The sequence below is a fragment of the Carassius auratus genome, unplaced genomic scaffold (genome assembly GCF_003368295.1).
Source record: "Carassius auratus strain Wakin unplaced genomic scaffold, ASM336829v1 scaf_tig00017243, whole genome shotgun sequence".
NCBI lineage: Eukaryota > Metazoa > Chordata > Actinopteri > Cypriniformes > Cyprinidae > Carassius > Carassius auratus.
In genome coordinates this window covers 350,888-374,648 of record NW_020524760.1, presented here as the reverse complement: position 1 = coordinate 374,648, position 23,761 = coordinate 350,888, and the positions used below count along the sequence as shown (strand labels likewise).

Genomic DNA, 23,761 nt, shown 5'->3' with positions numbered 1-23,761 from the left:
ATTGATCCTCAAGCGCCTACATCCTTTCAATAAAAAACTTTTATGAACAATTTAATATGAACTTAAATACAATAAAAAAAGCAACCACCATGAAGTCGCTAAAATGTTCTTCACCTCTTTCAGTGTAAGCTTATAGGATTTATATATTTTTTTTGGATTGGCAGACAAAAATTTTAAGTTGGATTAAGTTTTTAAATTGTCTTGTAAAACTAAATTATAAATGTTTTGGTTGAAAAAAAACTGAAAACCCTTATAAGTGGGCTTCAGTGAAAAATAGTAAATGTCACAAAAGTGAAGAACGGGACCCTTCGAAATGTTTTGTTCCTTTTACATTTTCTGGGAAACTGAAATGTTAAAGTTGCTGTATTTAAATAAATGTAATTCTTTCAATAAAACAAGTTTAGAATAAACAAAATCATAATGAAGCTGATGATTCCCACCCATTATTTAGAAAGCATAACCAAACATCTAACTAAATTTTTGGCCCTTTCAAAACTTTTTGTAGATTTCAAGGTTACTGTGTTTAAATTAATTCAATGCTAGATACTTCATCATGGATGCAATAATAACTCCTAGATCTGTTTCCAGATATTTCGTCCTCTTCTCCTCTTTTACAATGTCCAAAAGGATACAGAGAGGAATTTAATGCAGCATAAATCAAATCAGTCCCTCTTTGTGAGCGATGCCAGTTGGGAATGGATAGGGAATACCATTCAAGTTAATGAAAAGAAAGGCTGGACGAATGCGAAAGGACTGCCAACAAGAGCTCCTCTTTAAAGTCTGATGTGCTTCCAGGAAGAGAAGTGAGCACATTTTAGTCTCAGAGCACTCCGTTCCCCAAGGTGGGACACTAGGAGCGTGCATGATGGGGAATTCGTTCGGCCATTCACGGTTTTCTCTTATCGGTGTGTGCCTTGGGTTGTCCGAACAGGTAAGCCTTTTTCTAGCAAGGAAATCACATAATGACCAAGAATTTACACCTGTAGGAAGACAGAGGCACAAGCACACACACACTTGCAGTATATAAGGCCACTGTTATCACTCTCTATTACCAGGCACATAGATAAAAGAACAGACACTGATAAACTAAAAATACTAAAATGTCTTTGAACTAATATGAATGATTCTATTCAATGCAGAAGTAATGCATCAAGATGAAAAATGGACATGGGATGACAAATTATGCACTTGTCTTGTGTGCATGCTTGAGTCAGGGGAATATCACAGAATTAATAAAGCACAAACGCACATGCTTGCTGATGCCTCAGCAGTCTGAGGAAAAGCAGAACACAGGTCAATCCTCAAAGATATCCTCCTCACTTCCAGACACTTCCACGGATGAAACATTAAAATATCCAAATGCATTATTCAGCAGGCTTCTTGAATATTATATCCATCCATCACTAGTTGTAAAGACAAGCATGGCCTAATACATTATGTCTATGGTGACTCTGGCTCCCGTGGGGCCCCCTTAAAGTCTGTAAGGGATTGCGAAAGCTGAAGAGAAATGATTAGAACTGTACCTGAGATCATTTTGCTCTCAAAGCAGTTCAAGAAAGCCTGTCGTCTCAAATGCAGCTTTTACCAGCAGCAAGAGGGTTTGGATTTATAAAAATACTGTACAGTTATTGTTGCTACAAGAAAAATGTGGTAAATTCACCACCACTTTCATCAAAAAAAGAAACGCCACTGTTCCATTTCAAGATTTCCAACCAGTATTTAGAAAGCAACATGAAACATTAATTATTGTTCTTGCATTTAGCTTTTTTTATAATAACTATTCATTATAATTAAGTTTTTTTTATCATCTCCCCACTCCCTTCTCCTCTGCCATGTTGCTTTACATGTAATTGCTTAAAAATAATGTTTCGATAATATTTAATCTAATAATAACAATAATAATAATTTTCATTTATATTTTTGTAATATAGTAATTAGAAAATATTTTTTACACACACACACACACACACACACACACACACACACACACACACATATATATATATATATATATATATATATATATATATATATATATATATATATAAATAATTTAATATGCAATTATGATGTTACAGTAGTATTATTATAGAGTAGTATTAATATATAGTTGACAATGCTGGTGGAAACTATGTCTTCCATAGAAAATTTTTGTAAGGGTAGTTTTCAGCGTTTTCATGGTCACTGAACAGAGTGACGGTGAAAAGGATGAAGGTGCCGCAGACAATCCCACTGCAGTGAATCGATGATTATCTGTCATGTAAAGCAACTGTTACCACATGGATGCACGTGTGTGAGCTCTCACACACACACACACTGCCCTCCCATGAGACTGCCTTGTCTTGTATGGCCGGTCAATAATATATCACGGCCTCTCTCGCTGTGTCCTAAACGACTCCGGTGATCGTTGAGCTCATTGCTATGTACACAAGCCTAATATCTTATTGATCTCATCTGGGTTTGTGCTGAGCTGCAGGAAATGCTGATTGCCGCTATGCTACGTTCACCCATATATATTCTAATCTCCTTCCTGGGGGTCTGGAACCATTTCAACATGGGCTGCAATCATAAAACATTCGTTGAATTTTACAGGAAGATTTCTCTTGCCGCCTCTTTCCCCCCTCTCTGTCCTTCACAGAGATGGATGACTTTGCCATTCAGAAGTCTCTGTGGAAAGGCTCGGGTGTTTGCTGGAAATGTGAGCGCTTGCGTTTCAGCAGGCTCTGGATGTGCGGCTCCATCAGTTATAAATCCCACCTTGGGCCCGACCCGCCGCAAACAAGCCAGCGGACGTAAATGAATGCCGCAGCCTGGAGGCAAACACTACACTTAGACGTGCGGGACAGATGGGAAGAGCCGTGTGTTTACCTTGTGCCTATAGACCTCCCTCCCCATTAAAGAGAACAGTCCTGAATTGATACGAGTCACTCACAGCCATTCCATGCGGTTCTTTTCGGAATTAAGACGCTGTAAGATATATTTTTAATGTTCACTTGCATCAGTGCTTTTATCAACGTTTTCCAGAGGAGAGCTTAGCAGCTTAGCAGAGAGCGAACGTTTATCTTTATGTTGAGAACTCCTGCGTAATCTCTCTTTCTTTTCATTTCTCTTGCTCTCAAAACACAACACGTGTCGGACTTGGAGTCCTTTGACCTGCAGGTGGTGCTAAAGATCAACAACAGGCATCCAATTCACCACCTCCAACCCTGCAGAAAAAAGTCTTATGAAACAAGGCAAATGGGCTTTTAGTTTTTTCTCCACCCATTTCACTGCATCAGTGCTTTTCTTAGACTCTGTTTTCCTCTGACACACATCAGGCATCCTGATTCCTTAATGTATAAACTTTACCTTGACCACTTTCATAACCTCCCTTTTCCCATTTACCTATAAGGATCTGGTGGGACATAAACAAGCTCCCTGTCCTATAGACGAGACACGCTCCCAATTAGACCATAAAGCACGAGTAATGGGCTGACTCTTTTAAAAGGACTCCACAGGCACGCTCTATATCTCCTTTAATGGTGCTGCCGGCTCAGTAGTGCTGGGAATCCCTCATCTCAAAGAAGATCCCACCACTCCAAATCATACGAAAGGTCAACAGCCCTGTTCAGCTCCTTCTACTGCTCCCCACTTCCATTAGGAAAGAAATGAAAAGCAGAGGGGAAAACGACAGCAAGACGGGGGAGAAATTTTATGTTGACAACCTTGTCTGAGACAACAGCCTCAGCATATTTCTCACCTGAGAGCACAAGTCCCCAACGTTACCGCCCGACGCAAGGAAATAAAAATGTAACCGCGAGTGTATTATGATCAGGTGTGATAAATATGTAAATGGGATCAAAAGAAGAGAAGTGTCTTTGACAAAAAGTGAAAAATCTAATGGATTTTGAAGGTTATGCAGATTGTGCAGTTCGGCTTTTCTCCTGTGGTCGACGTGCCACGTTTAATGCAAGCTGATAAGACATGAAAGGGCCCTGACGTAACACAATTACCGGGGATCTTTAAGGGAGCTGGAGCCCAAGCAGATCAAATTCAGCAGAAATGGCAGCTTCGCTCTGTACAAGACGAGCAGAGTAAGTTTCATCATGCTGGCCTGAGACAGATGACTCAAAAGATGACAGGATGAATTTATTTCTGCTGTGTCCTTTCTGTAGGGTCAGACGACGCAGAGTCCAGATCTACTGCTCAATAACCACAAGCCCGCTATTATTATTAGCATTACTGTAATGGCATGCAGAAATGTATAGTGAGGTAATTCAGAAAACACCAGTGAACATTTTGTCTCATTTAACACAGTTTCTATCATCTTGTACCATTATACTGTCATAGTTTTCTGGACATGATGGCACTATCAGAAAATGATTCTTTCTGGCCATTCTGTTTTTATGAAAAATAAAAATGTACAGCTGGTCCATGATGTTTTCATGAAAACAACACGGGCATCATACTTTCTATGATAGATTTCTAAAATAAAAGATTGTACACTGTTTACACACACACACACACAGTCACACACACACACACACACACACACACACATTATATATATAATTTTTATATTAATTTAACATTATTTGATAATATAAATACAAATAAATTATCAAAACAAATTATCGTAAATATAAAAATTATGATTTATAATATATACACATTACTTATTAAGTAATATACTGTATATCACATTAGTTCACATCTGATACTATCACTTCACCATACTACTGTCAGTACTTTTCTGTAATAACAGATACAGTAAATTAATATATATGTGCCATAAAAAATATAGCAAATTATTTTTAGGGCAGCCAAAGAAGGAGAACACAGTCTTAGTTTTGTGGCCTCCAACCTCCACCCCAGGAAGACGAGGGCCTTCTTCCTCCAAAAGCATTCAGTTATTCCGAATGGCACCCAGCACCTTCACGCTGGAGTGAATTAGCATCAGTTTGTAGCAGCAGTGGAATGACACGCTCGCCTGTGTGCGCGTCATATCAGCCGACACGGACTAGCTGTAAATTGTCAGTAGTGTTAAATTTATACAGGGTGCAGGCTGCTATACAGGGTGCTGGAGCCGAACAGTCATCAACCTCCCTCTTTCTCTCACTCCCGTCTCACTTTATTCTTCAAGGACAGGGCTTTAAAAGAAATAGAGCTTTACGCCTGTGGATTCCTGCCTGTGTACAGGTCAGGTGGAAGCAGAACAGACAGCATGCATCACGTCTCCTCATGGATTTTCTCTAGCCACAAGGTCATAAACCATTTTTCACCCCTGGGCTCCTCAATGCTACTCTCTCACCTAAAGGCATCAGACTAGCTCTTCAATCTGAGATCTGATTTTATTCAAAGGCCACCTCTCTGAAAGAAACCTCTTGAATACATCCCTCTCATTCTTTTACATCGCGTTTTTCCCTGGCAGTGGGCAAGATTTGAGCCACCACAAAGCCGGACTGTGAAAGGACCGTGTCTGAGTCAACGTCGAGGGGATAACAGAGGTCAGACTGGAGGAGAAAGGGAAGAGAAAGTGCATGCCCAGGTCAAGAACCCTCTATACGTGTCCCTAAATCATATCTCAGCCTGTAAGTGGAAGCTGAAGTGAGCAATCAAAGGCCAGATAGATTTTGATTCCCACAATGCACTGTAAGCAGCGAGTCACTCCAGAGGATTACAATGGCATGTTATGACAGAGACGGCAAAACTCAGCATGTACGTAAATACAACTCTGAACCCTCTTAAGCCCCATAGATGATCCAGAGGGATAAAAGCACTGAGCGCGGGGTGATTAGAGATCGATTTAGTGCAATCAAGAACTCGCTCGCTCATGCTCATGCTCATCTCCATGAAATGGAGAGATCTCCATTCTCGACAATTTCACAACAATTAAGGTTGAGAGAATTGGAGGAAGTGTCAGTCGAAAGGCAAGAAGGGGACAAAGAAAGAGAATCAAGCAGTGAGAGAAAGGAAAATTGAGTGGGTGGTCACTGATCTTTGCTTGTTTTAGTATTTAGTCAAACAAAGAACTTTAGAAGATTTGTGTTGCACAAACGGCGACTAATTCAGTTAAAAAGGAAAGGTCGACCAGCAATCCAGCACCTTTGGCAGAGATGGAGGACTTTGTGAGTGAGTCAATCAAACGGAGGGGAAAAAAATGTTAACGCTCTAAAATTTACGAATGTCTTTGCATTGAAATATACCAGTTTTTTGCACCGCCAGAACTAGGTGCTGGTCTGCCTTTTTTCGAGAACCAAATTAGCTCCTACTCTGGTGCAGGGTCTAACCAGCACAACTGGTACTACCCGTGACATAAGTAGCCATCAGTTCGAAAACACTCTCACATGCCTCGATTTAAAACGCTGCATAACATACTGTAAACAATGTGTCAACTTATTTCACAAGTACAGTATGATGAACAACGATAAATGTACAAATGCTGAAGTGCAGGTTCTTGTAGAAAATGTTGCACTGATAGTTGTCATTGGAGATTATTGGTCCTCCTCTCCGTTCTTTCAATTGTTTTACGTATACGTCGATATTCCATGTCCATTATTGTGAAACCCGTGAGACATAACAAAAACACATCCTCCATCCTCCTGTTATTAACGTTATTCTTCTTTATTACCATTGTTGAACACCGTCGACATCGCAATCGACTGGCTTACATCACATCCTAGTACATGCTGTTGGTGCGAATGCAACCCTATACTGGGAAATAGTTCAAGCAAAATCGTCCCAGTACTTTAATACTGTACATTTAGTTCTGGAACTAAAGTGGTGAGAAAGGCCCTATTGAGAGACAGAAAGTGGCTTGATGATTGTGGCTAAAAAATGTCCTTTGGCGTCAACTGACAAATCCAATACCATCTTTCTATCCTTTTAACATATGAGCTTTCACAGATGACAGACCATGTGAAATTGCGACTTGAAAAAATAAAGAAGAAAGAAAACAGAAAACAGCAAGCTGCCTCTTGACATTAAGGAGAATAACAAGAGAGAAAGAGGGAGACAGACAGAGAGGGAGAAATCTGTCATGCTTAAAGCCCTTTTGCCAAATTGCTCGCCCTCGATTTGGAAGCATTGGTCATAGTCTTCCTCTGCGCTCCCCGACTGCCGTCTCATCCCTTCAAAAGAGAAAAACAGAGAAGAAAGAAGAGATACAGGTCTGCGCTCTGAATGACAGGGAATCAGAAAGAGGCAATAATGTTTGTTTTTTTTTTTGAAGAAGAAGCCATGACTGAACTTTATGGCTGCCTTGCTTTGAAAGGATGAATTACAAACAAGAAGAAAAAAAAAAAAACAGTGGTGATTTTTTTGGGACATGCTGCCCCCTCTTTATGTGTCAGTGGGGTCTAGAAGAGCATATGCTACCCTGGAAACAAGTCTGGTGCTGCTGTTGAAACAAACAAGCATTGAGCAACCACAAAGTTAAAACTAGCTTGACATTCAAGAACTTTTAAAGGCTGAGGTACCGCATACCTGCAAGAGAGAGAGAGAGAATGAAGGTATAATACAGACAATCCTCAAGACACAACAAGACAGTAACTACACTGACTCAAGTAATATGGGTTATGTTCTTCATTCATTGAAAAGAAAAATCACTGCTTGTGCTGTAAAAGAAAAAATAACAACAACAAAAAAAACTGGTTCATAGGAGTCTGTGGTCCAGGAGTCAGATGGCAATGGGTGTTGCCTTGTATAGCTTTGATCCACAAAAAGATCTAATTCAAAAGAGCCATTATGCAGACAACCTACTGGACTTGCTATCAGTTTCAGGTTGTGGATGTATGGTCTTGTATTCATGGTCTTGAAGTGCTGTTAGATGCATATTGCAAGACACTCTCAAAGTATTTTAGTATATTTCCTTTGCACTGGTGTTTTTTTTAGCTAGTGATTTCAAACAGTTCATGCCATTTTAGGGAGCAATATTTGCACCAGTCTAAAACTATGTACGCCATAACTAACATTGTGCGTGCAATAACAAACCCCTGCAATCTCAAAAGGTCACTCGGATCATGTCAGGCTCGATACAATTGTACTGAAACACATCTCCGGCTGGGACAAAGCAAGTAATTTTACACACTTCACCCACTCGGATTCCCAAAAAAGCTCGGACTGTAAGCGCAGTTGAAAAAAAGATGGCTTTTTTAATATAGGTCCCCCCATAGAGTTCTAAATAATTTCTGAAAGCCAAAAAAGTCCAGACGGGAAACCTCTCTCTGCACCCAACTTTATTACGTGGTTACAGCTCCAAGGTTTAATTTCTCTCATGATTTTTTTTTTTTTTTTTGCTCTTATTCCTTCTTTTTTCTTTCCTTTTTCTCACTACACAGTGAGATCCCTGACACTCAATTTACAGCCTCACCATCTCTGTCAATCTCAATCTTATACTCTCTAAAAATATATTCAAACACAGGCCTCGCTCTTAGCCTGGGGCAGCAATTGTAGATGGCAAAACTATTTCCGTGAGAGCTCTCTCTCTCTTCTCTGCTGTCTAACTCACTGGGTTGTCAGTGGTTTATTGATTAAGCAGTGAGAGAAGAAGGTCTTTCAGATCTCTCTCCACACTAATCAGGATTTCTGGATGAAGCACAAACTCAGCATGGTCATTTCTCGGGTGTCAGTGATCGGAACAAGACAGGACTTTGATAAGAAAACAAACAGTGGACTTTCCATTGATAGTTTTCTCCTATACAATATGATTTTAAAAACCTTTTGCTAATTTTGGAATTTATATTATTTATATTATAATAAGAAGCTTCAAGAAGTTGTTGAAAACTTTTTTTTAAAAATAATACAAAATTAATTGCTTACAGTATATAGACTGTCATGATTAGTATTCTATTGTGTAGCACTGTTACGATATTCTATGACTTGCAGTTTCCTTGTATTGTATTATTTTTGTACCTTTGTATTTTATTTGTTTTATTTTCTATTGTTTCTTAAAGTTTGGGTCTTAGACAATCACATTATAAATACAATTTAATAATAATAATAATAATAATAATAATAATAATAATAATAATAATAATAATAATAATAATAATAATAATAATATGTTATTACACACACAAAAAGTTTTTACTTTATGAATTTGTCATCTGGTCCCCAAAATGTGTTCACTACTTTAAGTAAATCCATCCATCAAGTATTAAGTGAACTGAAGTGAAGTGACGTGTGGCCAAGTATGGTGATCCATACTCAGAATTTGTGCTCTGCATTTAACCCATCCAAGTGCACACACACATACACACATGCACGCACGCACGCACACACACACACACACACACACACACACACACCTCAGTCATGGTCTCACCTCAGTCATGGTATTGAGGTTGGAAGAGAGTGCTGGTTATTTTTACTGTTTTTTAATCATATTATCACTTTATACTCTCTCCATTACTGCAGGCAAACAGCAGATCAGCAAAGCACATTACACAGATACATAACACACTCCGGGAGTGTTAAACCATTGTTTTAATAGCTGTCATTTTCACCTAATTACATTACCTCTTCAAACCTGCAATTGACCAGCCTACTCCAGCTCTGACTGCAAACCCTTAATGTAAATGAATAACATTATGCTGCTATTTAAGACATGAAATCAAAACTGGCTCTACTGACTCTTTTCATACAAATGTGCATGATTCATGTGGGCTTGTTACTCCACTCCACTCAGCTTTTTTTTCTTAGGGAATTTTCAATATAAGATCCTTCCATATTCCAGTAGTTGCTGATAAGTGAGTGAATCATTTGAATCATTAATTTGAATAATTCAATCAAAAACACTGATTTATTTAGAAATGGAACAAGTCGTTGACTTTGAGTCATTTGTTCACGCAGATGATTCGCTTGGAATAGCTGTGAATTCAGACACATACTGTTTTACTGTATAGTAGGGAAGTATGCCATTTCAGATTCAGCCACTGATTCATTCACCCAACATATTTGTTTAAAAAAAGAATAGAATCAGGAACACCACTACATGAGCAAAACATTCAGTATTAACTTCTTGCTTATCGAACTGTAAAAAAGCAACATATTGAGCAAACATACTTGATATTCTGGTTCACATGAGATGTTTAGTTCTTAATTGAAATGGCAGAAAGAATTTACTTGAAGGCACAGGAAAATGTTTGGCTAGACAATATTAAGAATTGATCAAGAGTGGTTGTAAAGGGCACAGACACAATTTGTGCTTAGCATGTCCAAATGTGCACTTTTAATTTAGCTGAGTTCGGTTTTAAAGAGACAGATGCCAGGTGCCCTTTAAGTCGAATACGTTTGCCATTTCCTTTACAATGATACAAGCAAAATTAATAACGGCCTCCAGGGCTTACTGCAGCAACAGTTGTGTGGGATGCATTCAGTCTGAATTTGATACATATGAATGAAATGTTGCTTAATTGAGGGGGATTTGCTTGTTGAAAGAGGGTCCAATTTCAGCTCTTGTGTCACATTTAGCCCGGGAGGTGATTGATAGAGTTGACCGTGCCGGACCGGGTCACAATTACACAACATTTCCCTCGCTCACTCTGAGTTTCTCTTCAGCCCAAGGAGCCACTTTTCCCCACAGCACATGAAACATGCTCACACTTTATTGGTATGTCTGTTGTGGGACTTTCTTCTGAGGGAAACAGAATGTGGAAGGAAGGAACTCTTGTGAGGTGTGTTTTTCTCTCGGAGGAGTATGCTGTGCTCCTCGTCTGCGCAGATAGACTTTAAACCTCAAGGCTTTAAAATGAGCAGAGAGTTTGAAGCTGTTCTACAAAAGATGGGCCCTGAAGGAGAGAGCTTTACATCTCACCGAATATGTTTACACGAACAGCGATTTTTCAAGTGTATATTGCATTACAGGGTTTAAGATGGGCAGAGTAAACTGGTATCATTAATATATATTTTATTTAAATTATATATTTGGTGCAATTCTGTGCCAATATGAATATTCTGGACCACTATATACATTTCTGAATAATGCACCTATGTGGTATTAACACAAGAATATTTGTACTGGTAACATCTGCTCTTATCTCACAGCATATTTTACAGCTTTGTCTGAAAATATATATACATAAATGTGCTCTCGCTGCATCCTCAGCATTTATTCCAACCTCAGACAGCAGCCTACAGCAAGGCAAATGTCTGAAATGCCATCTGCGACAGTACAAATGTGCCACTGTAAAGGCCATGGCAGTGAGTTCCACCCCAAACACGTCCCTTAAAACCAGACAGGGGAAATATAGAAGGTGAATTAATTTTCAGGGCAAAAGTGGGGGGAAAATACTGGAGCATGCAGTAGTTATGATGAATGACGAAAGTGCAAAACAAAATACAAAAGTCAATGCATCAAAACTTAAGTTTGCACTTCCATCTTTTACTAAAATGGAATGCATCGCAAACTTACGCTGAATTTGTTTATACTTGTAAAAAATAGAAAATTCACAGTTTGTTGAATGTGCTAAATATACAAATTTTAAATTAATATGTTAATGTGTGCATCCGTTTGCTTTTTCCTATGTTTATGCTGCACAGATTTCACTTTAAATGAGCTTCTAATAAGAATGAGAGTCAATAGAATGGTAATGTCGTTGGTCCGCCTGCACAGTGGGATAATTGCACAGTTGGGATTTTGCTTTAACAGTTGTTCATCTCCCACGGGGAAGATGCTATTAGCTCATCGTTCTTTTTCTCAAAAGGCTAGGCTCCTCGCTTACTAATTCACATGAATATGCATTAAGGGCAATACAATTCCATATGGAGCTACACATAGTGATCTGCCAGTTTGTGATAATGTCTGTTTGCATATTAGAGGCAGCTGGTCAAGACAATGCAAAGTTGCAGTTTGTTCATAAGAGAGCGAATTCCTCACCTTTACAGTATACTATTACACAACTTCCCTCTAATGTAAAAGTCACAGAGAAAAAAAGGTTGATCCAACAAAAAAATGAGAATCTTCTTCATACTCTCATTCCCTTGGTTACCTGAGATGGCAGGCACAGAGGGAGGGCATGGATTTGGTGATTACAGTGTTACCATAGCGATTGGTAGGTCGGGCGGAATAGGGCGGAAAAGGGCCTACGTTCGAAGTGGTAAGTCCTTTCATAATGCTTTGATCAGGGAGATGTTTGTAGTGGGGGCAAACCTGAAGAACAAACAGGACTTCAGAAAGATCAGCTATCTGTTCAGTAGCGTTCAGCCTCTAAAGGGAACAGAAAAAACCCTCAACCGATAACCACTGACTTTTTTATGCAGATTACAGCGGGAAGGAAGACAGAAAGAACTCAGTTTGGACCGATAGAAGGGAGGATAAGAGAAGAAAAAAAAGATGCCGCTGAGGGAGCAGATGTTCTTTGACTCTACCCTTCTTATGCGTGCCAGCCTTATATTTGCACAAAGACTCTGCCAAATGAAATTCATTGTAGAGTAAATACTTACACAGCACACAAGTGTGTGTTTCCCATTTAGGAACTCTTAAAACACTAGAAAATGTCATTGAAAGACAAAGCGATTGGGTGATTGGCACATGTTGGTGCAGTTAAGTGTAAATTTTCCAACTTCACGCGTCTTCCTCTATAAGTGGGTGTGTGATTGAGCATGTTCTGGTAACTGCCAGTAGGTGTGCGAGTGTGTGGTGTGCAATAACTCCATATGCACGGTGCCGCCACACTAAAGCCATTAGATCTCAGCGAGAGAGCCAGAAGTACTTTAGTGCTGCAGGTGTGACCCAAAGCCCCTAACCTCCTCCATCACAAAGCCGAGGATGGCGGAAAACAAAACAAGACAGAACAGAGTAAAGCAGGGTCACCGGTCGGGGGGTTGGCTGGTGGGGCATAGGCAGGATACTGATCGCCCCTTTCTCATGCTTCAAAATCACATTGTGCCCTTGCTAAAAACACCCAAGCAAACTCTTAAACAAAAAGGGAACATGGTCCCCTCTAACACTTAATAAGAAAACAATGCATACTTCTAAGTGTATGCTCTCAATTTAGAATTACTGCTTTCACTTGTTCTGTTTTACAGAATGCTTTGAAGGCTCACATGGACCAAAAGCATACAGTACAGGATTACATGGCCTTTTCATGGCCGATTTCACCAGAGAACTTAATTGTGGTCCTTCGCTACAATATACAGTGAGTGGCTTTATCTTCTTCTCGATAAATAGTGCTATATGGGATTTGCGACTCCCCTGCCTCCTGTTGAGAGTTTCCAGGGACCATGGTCCACAGAGAATGTGGGAAAGGCCGGCTTTTGGTTGCATAGAGGGAACATCAGATAGGATAACGTATTATTAAAACCCCCACTGTTTTAGAGTTTAATATAATCAGCAGCGGAGCAGACACGCTCTACTTGCAGCTATGTTGAATGCCATCTCATCTAATGAATACCCCCTTTGCTCTCTCGGAATTTGTTGAGGTATCTGCTCATGAGCGTTCTGTGGAGACTGAGTCTCAGAGGTAAACAGTGGGACGGAGGAGGTATTTTACAGACGAGGGGGACAGAGACTTAGGATTACATGCAAGTGGTTTAAAGTACAGTCAATGGAAAATGTGTAATTATCTAAGGCACTCAGACTGAACAAATATAAAGCACTCCAGCTAGGGGTCTCGCCAGCCATGTTCTGTCCTGCACTGCAGAGAGAGTTCCGAATCTGAGCTTAGCCCAACAACATTCAGAATGAGAGCCCAGGCCACATTATGAACCGTCGCAAAATACTAATGAAATATTAATTATTAGCCGTGTGTGACAGCGAGATGAGCCCGGGCCGGTTCCCACAGGAAGACCTGTCAGCGGACTGAGGAAGAAGGAGAGGGAGAGTGAGACAGACGGGATGAGGAGGCCCTGACCTTTACTGTCAGTCGAGAGAGAGGGACCGCGACAGCGAAGGAGGGGGAGAGATCAAGAGAGAGAAGAAGCCCCAGAGCCCCCTGACTCTTGTCTTACGCCAGTCATCCGCTGGGACACATCATTCTGACCTGCCCTGATCCATGACTGTTCTGCTCAACAGCTTTCCTCCAATCAGCCGGCAGGAAGTCCTCTGACTGCCACACACAGCGCAGCTATCGTCTGCATGGGAGACGTTTAAAGAGCTTTAAACTTTGTTTTGGCTGCTGCAAACTTCACTAAAACTACTAGAATGCATCATAGTACAGCAATGCTTTTTGTGACATTTAATGCTTCTTAAGAGACCCATGTAAATTAATTTACCTTAGAAGAATATATTCAGTAGCATATATTAAAATATCCAAGGAAATGATCTACTCACTCTGATCTACTCTTTTTTTTAATGCTATTTATTTGATCCAGTAAAACAGTAATTGTTATATTAACAACAGTAATACTTTGAAACATTATTACAATTTAAAATAACAGTATATTCCAGTGATGTCAAAGCTGAATTTTCAGCAGCCATTATTCCAGTCTTCTGTGTCACTCGATCCTCCAGAAATCATTCTAATATGCTGATTTTCTGTCACCAGTGGGGTTTTTGTTCCTTGCCACAAAAACCTTAATAAAAACCCTAAATCCTTAATATCTGTCCTCTTGCATTACTGTCAAACTATTTTCCTGTTTGACACCGTAAAGCTGCTTTGACTCAATCAGTATTGTATGAAGTGCTATATAAATAAAGGTGACTTGACTTGACTTGGTCCTCAAGAAACATTCTTGTTATCAATGTAGAAAACGATTGACCATTATCCAAACCTCTGCGGTGTCTCTCTATGATCAGGGGCGATATTTTCTCAGCAAGCTGCACAAAAAGATCTACTGGAAAACAAAACTGTGTGGATGTAATTGCTGTGTCAATTCTATTAAAATCACTCATACGTAGATATGTAGATATGTTAGTTATCCCTAAACAGTGCCTCCTCCATAACGGGACAGCTGTAGGAGTAATTGAAGGGATTGTGGGGTTTTAATCCACTCTCACTTCCTAGCTATTCACATACAGTTTACCACAACACTACTGTAGCCCTACATGCATGAGATCAAACCCTAGTGTAAAATTATCACAGCAACCATACACTCAGCTCTATGAAGAAACCAGGAAACCTGCGTCAGTGTTTATATATATATATATATATATATATATATATATATATATATATATAAATTATGTTTAACACACACTTATTTATTTTATACTGTAACATATTTGAAAATGTATTAAATATTCTTGCAATGGCAAAGCTAAATTTTCAGCAGCCAATTCTCCAGTCTCCAGTCATAATTGAGCACTATTTGTTATTACTGGCTGCAAACCATAGTTTACCCTGCACTCGCTGAAGTCCACTGAGAAGAGACCAAAGCAGCACTGAAGACTTGAGCAGCGCATGTCAACACCACAGAAACCTCCAGAACATACAGCAGTCAGAGCTCTTCAGACGGCCCAGTAACAGGAGCACGTAGCCCTCAATGACAGCTCTCAACACGGGACATTACTTTGTCCTGTGCAGTGGGAGGGGAGGCAGGTGTGTGTTGTGGTGTGACAAAACCTGAGGTGACAGCTTGTGTTTTCATTCGGCCCCCCCGCAGGACACAGTATATCGGTTCAGCCACGCTGTTTCAATCTCACTCGATCTCTGCTTCTTTCTATCAGTCATTGTCATATGGGTTTTCTTTCTTTAATTCATCGGTTCAGCATAATTCCTAGCTTTTATCAGCTTCTTTCCATTTCAGGCACTTTGACACGACACGCAACAAAGTTTTTTTTTTTTATCAAGAAATATGTAAAGTAATATTGATGGAACCAATAAAAATATGTGCATGTTTGATGTGTATATTTAATTACGCTCCCGTTCACAGATATGACATTCCCTCCATCAATATTACTTTACATATTTCTTGATAAAAAAAAAAAAACTTTGTTTGTTGCGTGTCGTGTCAAAGTGCACTAAATAATGTGTTATCAGCCTAGTTCAGACTACACAACTGCCAACATTTAAAATCATGTTTAAACCCATAGCTTGCTCTCTCATTGTGTCACGGTCTTACGCTGCCTGAAGGAATACGGAGTCGAGGATAAACGGAATAAGGTTTTTAATATATCCAACACAGGGGATATCCAACATGGAGCACAGAGGTAGACACACGTAAGTAGCAAGTGATGAATGAAGACCCGACAAAACAGAACTGAAAGGACAAGGCTTAAGTACAAAGGATAATTGGGGAAACACAGGTGGATGGAATCATTAAATTAACAGGGACATGGAACACATGAGGAAGATAATAGACACACCTGGGAACTAATCACGGAAGACAGAAACTGGGTCACTGGGGCAAAAACATTAAATGAGTCCAGGTGTGTGACAGTACTCCCCCCTCCCGGTAGGTGCGTCCTCGCACCGTAGAAACAACAGAGGGAGGCGTGGGTGGGAACTTGGGAGGAGGTTCCGGTGGAGGACGGACTCCCAGGAGGGGGCCAGCAGACAGGGACCACAGAAGGAGGAGCCAGGGAGGAGACGACGGAGGGAGGAGCCAGATGGTCCACCAGAGACCAGCCAGGACGGAGATCCAAGGTGGAGTCGACGGCGGGAGGAGCCATGGTGAAGGAAGGGTCGACGACACCAGGGGGCCGACAGGCGGAGACTGCACCGGTGGGTGAGGAGCCCAAGATGGAGCAGCACAGCCGCAGAGCCAGGGGGACGTCGAGGTTCCGGAGGGCCTAGGTGGAGCAGAAGGCTCAGGCGACCAAGGCGGAGGCAGGGTCCTGGCAGACCGATGTGGAGCCGGAGCGACCGAGGATGGAGGTGGAACCGGAGGGAAGGAGGAGCCTGACAGAGCCGGAGGGATGGAGTGACGAGGTGGAACCAGAGGAGTGGAGTCCCGAGGCGGCGGATGGTCGACGACTGACCAAGGTGGAGCCGGAGGGACGAGGAAGCCCGGTGGAGCAGGTGGGATGACAGGCCACGGTGGAGACGAGGGAGCTAAGAGCCAAGGCGGAGCCGCTGGGTCGAAGGACCGAGGAGGAGTCCAGGGCTCGGAGGCTGGAGGCGGAGACAGGGCCTTAACACGCCAAGGCGGAGCTGGAGACTGGCAGTCCAGCGGCGAACCACCGCGCCCCGATGGCGCGGACTGAGGGTGAGCTGCGGGACTGACTGGCACCAGCAGGGATGGCGAGGAACTGGCTGGTCTAGGAGGAGGAGAGAGGAGAAGGATGGGAGGAAGGACAGGAGGATCAGGACTGGACGGAACCAGCGAAAGAGGAGTAGAGGGACCAGCAGGTTTGAGAGGAGGCGGGAGAGGGAGGCTGGGAGGGAATACAGGAGACACAGAAGATTCAGAGCTGGGCGGAACCAGCGGAGACACAGAAGATTCAGAGCTGGGCGGAACCAGCGGAGACACAGAAGATTCAGAGCTGGGCGGAACCAGCGGAGAAACAGAAGATTCAGAGCTGGGCGGAGCCAGCGGAGATACAGGAAACTCAGGGCTGGGCGTAACCAGCGGAGAAACAGAAAACTCAGGGCTGGGCGTAACCAGCGGAGAAACAGAAAATTCAGGGCTGGGCGTAACCAGCGGAGAAACAAAACTCAGGGCTGGGCGTAACCAGCGGAGAAACAGAAAACTCAGGGCTGGGCGTAACCAGCGGAGAAACAGAAGATTCAGGGCTGGGCGTAACCAGCGGAGAAACAGAAAACTCAGGGCTGGGCGGAACCAGCGGAGAAACAGAAAACTCAGGGCTGGGCGGAACCAGCGGAAATGGAGCAGAGGAAATGACTGGAGGAGGTAGGAGTGGGAGACTGAGAGGGTATACAGGGGAATCAGGGCTGGACGGAACCAGCGGGGAAACAGGAATATTAGGGATTACCTCCGTAGACCAGTCCATCAGATCCAGAACTTGCTCCATATGACTTTCAGAGACTGTATACAGCTCACCCTCAGTCGCAGGAGTGTGGGCAGGGCTTTCCTCCACGCCCTCGATCTCCACGAGGACTCCCACGATGCACGGTGTTGCCGGCTCACACACCTGGTCAGTCGTGCTCTCGAGATCCTGTTCCCTGACAGTGGATGGCTCGGGCTCTGCGGCTGCGGTGGGCTCTGGCTCCGTGCGGCATGATGGTGGCTGGCTGGTCTCTGGGTCGGGAGTGGGGCTGGCGAGGTCCTCTATGGGGCAGACGGTGAGAGGTGACCCATTTCTCGCCAGAGTCCACTCCACGTATGCGGCGAAATTCTCTCGAGGACCATCTTCGGACGACAACGCTCTGCATTTGGAGTTCAGGCTGGTGTTGTAGAAGGTGCAGAGCGCGCCGTCCGGGTAGCTGGTGGCATTGGCTAATAGGAGAAACCATCTGGTGTGGTCCTCGAGAGAGCGTTCTTCCTGCTTCAGCAGAAGGATGAGGAATTCGGGACGATAGAGGGGATCCATAGAAACACTAAGAAAAGAAAAGACTTTGAAAACACAAAAACAAAACGGAGGGAAAAAACAAGCAGTTTTCTATTTTCTTCTTTATGGTCGGGTCTTCTGTCACGGTTTTACGCTGCCTGAAGGAATACGGAGTCGAGGATAAACGGAATAAGGTTTTTAATATATCCAACACAGGGGATATCCAACATGGAGCACAGAGGTAGACACACGTAAGTAGCAAGTGATGAATGAAGACCCGACAAAACAGAACTGAAAGGACAAGGCTTAAGTACAAAGGATAATTGGGGAAACACAGGTGGATGGAATCATTAAATTAACAGGGACATGGAACACATGAGGAAGATAATAGACACACCTGGGAACTAATCACGGAAGACAGAAACTGGGTCACTGGGGCAAAAACATTAAATGAGTCCAGGTGTGTGACACATTGGCTGTAGCTCATCGCGACACCCGACTTTAATCGCGGTTAAAATCCTGTAATTGCAGAATTGCATTCCATCTGACATTTACTCACATATTCGTAAATGAACTCCATCCTCTAATCCATTATTGCAAATGTATGAGTGTTCATCCATATATGTGTCATTTTCAGGTCCTTACATAGGCTAATATTTCATTGATATTTTAGCAAAAGTTTCCATTCACCTGTCATTTCAACCACAAGCAGGTTTGATAGTGTGACTCTGAAAGATGATTGTTTTAAATGGTTACCTCTGATATTTATGCAGCAGGAAGGAAATTTAATTTGAAATGCATTGGGCTTTTCTCTGCTGCTTTTTTGACTGAAGCAAATGATGCTGCGTTATATATTTAAACTCGTTATTTATTAACATAATATATTACAGGGTAAATTCATTAAAACAAACTCAGCCTTAACTTGTTGGACTACCACTATAATTTTTTTTATTGTATTTATTTATTTATTGTAAATTAGCCTATATTTATTTGTTTGAGAAGACAATAGCTTAGTCCAATATGTATGTGTTCAATTATATTAATAGTAAACTATAATTAATCTTTAAATTATTAGTGAAAAAGACAAAGTTACGGTTATAACCCTGTTTAAAACTTTTGATAAAAAGAATAACAGCATGTTTATTATTTGAGTATAATCACAATTTATCACATTTATGTCAAGATTTACAGAAAAAAAAATCCACAAATTAAGATCATCATAACACTGAACCCTTTTTTGGCTATTGCATCACATCCCACAGTTTTACATCATCTTGTAGCACACATTTTAAAGACGCTGTTAAAAAGGTGCTTTAAACACACCTTAAAAATGCTGCAATATGTTCCATTCTCTTGCATTCCACCCAGTTGTTTTTGAACCCAATTGAGTGTCTTTGTTGAGGCATGCTAACTGCAGACTTGCAAAAATATGACAAAGGCTTTTCAGTTGTTCCCTCTTTCCACATTAGACTCTCTCTGTTTCTCTGGGAGGCCAATCAAGGCCACTTCTGTCGGCTCTTGTCGTCCCTTTAGCCTTTGTGACTACAGAAAGATCCCTTCATTCCCCATCCCTCACCCTGCTCTTGAAGCACACACACACACACACACACACACACACACACACTTAAATACATACACGGCCCACCACTCAAAAATCCTCAAGTGATTCAAAACAAAACCCTCAGACTGCTGTTATTAAGCACCGACTTTAGCGAGCGTAACTCCCAGCTGCCTTTAATCCCTCCACAGGGGTGACATCCAAAGAGCCAGTATTCATGTCCAATAATCTTGGCAAAACCAACCTGGAGACTTTTAAAGCACCCAGCTCAGTCTTGGTAACCATTCTCTCTTGGGAATGAGCATGAAAAGGCTTACAGAAGAACAAGGAAGGATCTTCAGATCTGAGATTCAAAATAACTCTATATTAGTTTGTTTTCTTGGCATTCAGCTCTCACACAGTGACGCCTCTTCATCTCATGGTGAAGAGTAGTCTCTAAGCAAGCCAGAGCTTTGGCAAATGAGAGTTCTTTGGGCCTATATGAAGCTTTTGTATTTTCCTTTTCAGCCACAAAAACAAAAAACAAAAAAACAAAAAAACATCTCTTTAGAAGCAGAGCACCACCGATCTCAGGAAAATTTAAAGTTCACTTCCTCATACTAAGGCATTACACTTTTTTGCTGCTTTTGTCCATTTCATCCTTAAGAGAAACAAAGGTGAACCTTGAGAATACTAATCACCAGGGTTCTGAAATTTTAATACTGACCACACACACACAAAAGAGTGTGTGCACACGTGTACCAGTGATTGCGGCATTGAGTACGGAATAATTCATCATGTCTAATTAATTATTCAGAATAACTGGGAAGATGTCATCTCAGAACAAAACTTTGTAGTGCAGTTAAAAAGCGAAGACAAACTCCAGCAGTCTTCCTCAGCAGAGCTGGTGTGTGTTTGAAGATCTGCTTGCTCCAATACATTTGCCAAGACTCTTTAAATCACACTTGATTACCTTTTAAATAAAACTGCATGCTAAACATCTGCAGGCCACTTCTTATCGAGTGTTTTACTATTATATGGCCACTAAAATAGATTTTCTTTGTAATGCGAAGAGACTCAAAAGCCAAACAATGCATCCTAAAAAGAACCAGTTGTTCTATCAGGTGATGTATTTAATGACTTCAAACAAGGGAGATGAATACAGTTATATGCCTCACTTACAAAAGGTTCCTTCTGATATCTACCTACTTCTGAATTAAAAAAAGAAAGTAATAATAACCCATGCTACAGACCACAGGCCAAACGCTTGGAGCTGTTACAGAAATAACAATCTGAAAATTTTCATTTAGAGGATTTGTTTTTGTTTACACTGCCACAATCCTTCATCTGCAAGAGGCAAGCTGTCACTCACAATTTGGCAAAATCTAAGTCTATGAATATTTAATTGGGATCGATTCCTCTGAGTCAATAAACTATTGTACAAACTGCCTTTGGTTTTGTTTCTTAGCCTTGGCACAAAGAAGTTGTCTTCAAATAATGTGTGATCTACTTTCTCCATATAATGCTTTCTCCATATATGTTACACTAGCTATTTTTCCATCCACCTATTTTTATGCGCATTTTGGAATATCTTATGCGCACAATTGTTTTGAATAAACCTTTTATCCAATAAGAAAAAGGTGTGCATAAACTAAGATGGAAACAAATTTACCAAGCAAATTATTAAATATGAAAGTTATTATATTCAGAGGCTCCTTCTACTTTTATTAGTGATATTTAGTGCCAGTGTATCAGGGAGTGAAGATTTTGTCCTCGTTGACTAATTGGAAAGAAACTACACTTAATTTGCAAATGTTTTATGCAATATTCCAATTTTGCACACAAGTTAAATTTACAACTTTAAATTGAAACATAGCTACTGTTAATGTTATTATTGTTAATTGTAATTTTAGTTATAAATCTTTTTTTTTTTTTTACATATGATAAACTGTTATGCATGTGTTACCATTAAACTATTAAAATAAATATTATTCTAGACAGAACAACTTGTCTAGCTTTCATGCTGTGATATGACTACTGATGTCATCATATAAAGAAGACAATTTAACACTTTTAGTGGAGACTGTCTGGCTAGTATAAGAGAAAGAAACAATGACATGAATACTAAGCAGCTCTGATGATTGGAAGTGTTGCTAAGAGCAGCTCTGTGACAGTGACATTGGCCGTCAATGTCAGACGACTCCGCCACGGCTCGGCAAAGAGCTCCATTTTGAGCCATAATTAGCTTAAACATTCCCAGTATGAAAAATTCATGATAGCTTTGGATTTTTTTAATTGCGGGAGCATTCTGCATTAATCGAAGTCATTTACAGAGCCTTCTGCTTGACACGTGGAGGAGAGGAAAATAAATCAAACGTCTGACTCTCTTAGCCAGTTAACCCCTTCTGTGGCAAGCTGTTTATTTTAATGGGGCCTGATCTGACAATTCTGGTCCTTACAAATCAATCAAACGCTGTCAGCGTGATAAACATAAGAGGCGTATGAAAACTACTCAATGCACGTTTTTATAAAAGTAGTCTATACAACTCATATGATCACATAATTTCATCAGCAAGATGGAGAAATGAATCAGAAATTCATTAGATTCATCAAGAAATCATACAGACTAATGAATGGCGTCAACTGATTCATCGAAAAGATCCAACTCATTTGAACAATTCATTCACAAAATTGATTCATGAACTTACCAGTCACTCATCAATGTGCCAGGCTAGTCCACATACTGAGATTTTCAGAGCATTAAATTGTACATTTTGGTCTTTTCCTATAAAAAAATTATACACTTTCGTTTCAGTTTCATGAAAGAAATAAGATTTGGCGTGACGTGTTTAAATAACATTCGAATTTACTTTTGGGTGAACTATCTCTTTAAGAAGTTTAGAAACTAAAGGCAGAATGCATTGTAGCAGAGTCTATTTCTCATCAACAGAAAAGCACAGTAAAACCTTGCTCTATTTGCCGTGTAAAAAGAAGATCAGTGTGCAATTTGTCCTTGTCTCTTCTTCTCCTTCCCTCTTTGAAGTATTGTTCAACGTTTTTCAGGATGAGGGTCGGAACGAATCAATGTCCATGCATCAATATCACAGCCATAAAAAAACTATTTAACTAAGGCAAGGATCTCGGCCATTGATTTGTTTCTGTGCTATGGAGAGCTGTGGTGTGCATAGGTTAATAGCGTTTACAGGGGAAAGTACCATCTTCCTCAAAAATAATGGCCAGGAAAAAAAAAAAGAAAAAAAGAAATATAAATATAATACACTACCGATAAACTTTCACTCTAGACAAAAAAAAAATAATAATAATTGTATTGATCATTCCAAGCATTTAAGGAAACTTTGGTTTTGGTGGTGCTGAAAATGTCAACCGGATAAGGAAGCGTTTCACCAGGTCTTTCAACTGGAAAACTACATTTCATTCCCTGGGGGCTTTTGTGTTCATGTTTCATGTATGTCAAAAAGCAAGAGCAAGCGAGACACACACACACACACACACATGAATTGTCACTGATATTCTGCCTATGCTTCATTGTATTAAATGCTCTGCTGGTTTTGACGCACACAGGGCACCGCTACTCTTGCAAAGCTCACCAGTTTATTATCATCACTTGTGGAATTCTAAACAGCTGCCTGAATGTTCTATTCATCTCCACATATTTCCTATTCCATGCTGCCTCCATCACTCCAGCCCCCTTTCGGTGACAGCGTTTGTCCCACCGGCCGCTCAATCGTGCACTCCCGCTGCTAAAGGATGATGAGTGGAGTGCCGAGTTGCAGGTAAAGGATGATGTGTGAAGCCCTGCTGCTGATGACAGCGTCTCTGTGACAGCACATCAATGAAGGCCCTTGATGGATGTCGGGCTGGAAGCAGGGCCCTGATTAAAGAGCCCCACGCCC

The 23,761-nt window shown here is 41.0% G+C and overlaps 1 pseudogene; it reads right to left on the bottom strand.

The window, feature by feature from the left end:
* LOC113075604 (cytosolic carboxypeptidase 6-like) overlaps positions 1-23,761 on the bottom strand; it is a 186,846-nt pseudogene that overhangs the window by 36,430 nt on the left and 126,655 nt on the right.